This window comes from Medicago sativa, chromosome 1 (genome assembly GCF_051527215.1).
Source record: "Medicago sativa cultivar Bolivia chromosome 1, Bolivia_mono, whole genome shotgun sequence".
Classification (NCBI taxonomy): Eukaryota; Viridiplantae; Streptophyta; class Magnoliopsida; order Fabales; family Fabaceae; genus Medicago; species Medicago sativa.
Genome location: NC_140749.1, coordinates 10,437,184 through 10,439,904, shown reverse-complemented (window position 1 = coordinate 10,439,904; position 2,721 = coordinate 10,437,184). Strand labels below are relative to the sequence as shown.

The following is a 2,721-nucleotide window of genomic DNA, read 5'->3' as shown; positions in this document are numbered from 1 at the left end:
GAAAAAATTATGTTGGAAGGGGAGAACCCACTTTTTGTATCCCACATGTTTCTTGGCAAAGATTATTTAATACTAAACGGCAGAGAAGACTTAGTACCAATATTATGGCAACAAATTTTTTTTATCTGCTCCAAATATTCTGTCAAAAAATTGACTGCTCTAATTATCACAGCTCAAATAAACCCAATTTTTTGAACAAATAATTCATGCATTACACAAATTTAAGAATGACAAGTACAATCATCAAATGAAAGTTGGCCAAATTTATTCATTGAAATTAAAAGAACACACTTGCTAGATGAGGCAAACATGCTCACCCCATTTATTAAAATGACATACATCCCACACCAAAATATATGAATTGATGGTGAATTTAGTTGAATCACAGCGATACACCGTGATTTTGACAAAAGCCACGCGTTCAAAATCCAACAAAATTATATACTATAATTTCGTGAAAGTCAATCGTGCATATACACATTTAAGTAAAATCAAAACGATAATGAAAGTAGTTGTAACATAAGTACTAGTATGGCTTGAACCCTTCACATGAAACTCTATGAACATTGGAAGCCATTAGGAATAGATTTTTCACAAGCACTAAGTAGGAGACTAAGTGTGATAGGAACATTCAAGTTGATACCAAGAATATTAGCCTTAATAGCGGTACAAAGACAAACTGCTGCATCCAAATCAGCCAAACCTTGAATCAATGTACAACACTTGCTTGAAGCAGGACTTCCAACAATAACATTAACAAGTCCTAAAACATCAGCACAAACACCTAGCTTTAATGTGTCAGTAGGACATTTTTGTGATGTTGAAGGAGTAGGAGGACTAGGCTTGGGTGTTGTTGGAGTTGGAGGTGGAGTACTGGCCTTAGGTGGAGGGCTAGCCTTAGGTGTTGTAGAAGGTGGTGGAGGACAAGCCTTTGGTGTTTTTGAAGGTGGAGGTGGACTTGGTGGAGTTGGTTTGCATGAACCACAAGCATTTGAAAATGTTGAATAAGCAAGGAGAGAAAATAATATAATTAGTGCACTATGCTTGTTGGAAACCATTTTTAAGAAATGTGTACACTAATATTGTTTTTGTATGTTTTGATGTTGAATGAAAGAATGAGAACTTGAACCATTTTATAGGCAAAGTGGAAGAGAGTTTGGTATTGATAACGTTTCACTTTCACTTGGTAAAAATGGTTTCATGTCTTAGTAGCTTGTTTTGTTGACTAAAATATTTTTGTGGTTGTTAAAAACTATGAGTTTTTTTATTGTACATAGTTAGTGGTTATATTCGATATGCTAATATGTGGGTTAGAATCTGCAAAATTTCTCACTACTTTATATCTAATGTGTGTGGAGTTACTGAGTTATATAGTTACTCTTTGAAGAGAAAAACAAAACTTAAATTATTATTTTTTGTTAACCTTGTTTACTACTCCTCTGTTTTTTTTACACTAAATCATTACTAGACTTCTGTTGTGATCTAGAAATTTCCTGACTAAATTTTTTTTTTTTTAAGAATCCTGACTAAAATATTACTTCCACCGTTTCATAATAAATGTTATATTTACAAAAAGACAAACAATTATATAAAAAATATTACTTTCAATTTTCAATATAATATTGATTAATTTTTGGACTTATATTCTTTAAGGGAAATGTTAACTTGTGCCCTCAAGGTACAAGTTAATGATTCAAATATAGAAAAAATCTTATTGGAATGTGTGCATTGCATTTAATATTTAACTTTTTAATCATTTAAATGCACAAAATTTTAGAGAAGGTTTCTTCTTTTAGGTTTTTAACATGTGCCCTAAGGGCACAAGTTAACACTACCCATTCTTTAATTAATTTTGTTTGCATCACTCTAAAATTAATATCTTTTACTTTCCATTTGTGATAATGATAAATTTATCGATACTTGATAAAACTAATTTGATAAAATTATTTATTATTCTAGTTTTTTATTTCTAAATATTATTTATATCCGTATGTAATAAGCAAAGAGTGACCACAAGAAAGTTAGATCGAGGTCAATAGTGATGGTGCGTGCAAAGATAGGGGTCATATTTTTGGTTGTGATGGTCTTTTTCGTGATTAAGATGGTAGATTGATTAAAGGCTACACTAAGATTGAAGTTTGTATGCCTTATATGGTGAGATGTGAGAATTGTATTTGGGGTATATACATGGCTTGGAGGGAGCATTTTGACCATCTTATAATGGAAAATGACTCTAAGATATTGATCAACATTATTTCTAACAAGTTCAAGTTTAATAGGAATATCTTTATTTAGTTGACGGTATCAGAAAGTTGCTAAAAATGAATTGGCATGTGCAAGTCAACCATACTTGACACGAAGCAAATAGATGTTTTGATTAACTTGCTTACTCTAGCATTTATATGATTCATTTCAAATTGAGGAAATAGAGGATTAAAATTTCAAATATTTTTTAATAAAAAAATAGGACAACTAAAAGTACATTTAAGCCTTTAAAGTATTCTTCACTTGAAGGATCTTTTCCAAGGTAAATTTGAGCTAACTATATATATAAAGCACTTGTAAGTTGAGGTTAAAATAGGGTGGATTGAGTTCAATTTTGCAAGGTCCATATCTAGCCTAGTAAAAATATTCAAAGTCTTAAGCCTAACTTGTTACATGTCATGAACTTAGTTTTATGCTCGAGTGTGATCTTTTTAAAATTCTGATGACTTATAAGTC

At 31.1% G+C, this 2,721-nt stretch overlaps 1 pseudogene across 1 annotated transcript; it reads right to left on the bottom strand.

Annotated features, from left to right (window-relative positions):
• Positions 1–243: 243 nt before the first annotated feature.
• On the bottom strand, positions 244–1,112 carry LOC146952536 (putative lipid-binding protein AIR1 pseudogene; annotated as a pseudogene). Its single transcript, XR_015006738.1, has one exon. The product of XR_015006738.1 is annotated as a putative lipid-binding protein AIR1 pseudogene (transcript).
• Positions 1,113–2,721: the final 1,609 nt, after the last annotated feature.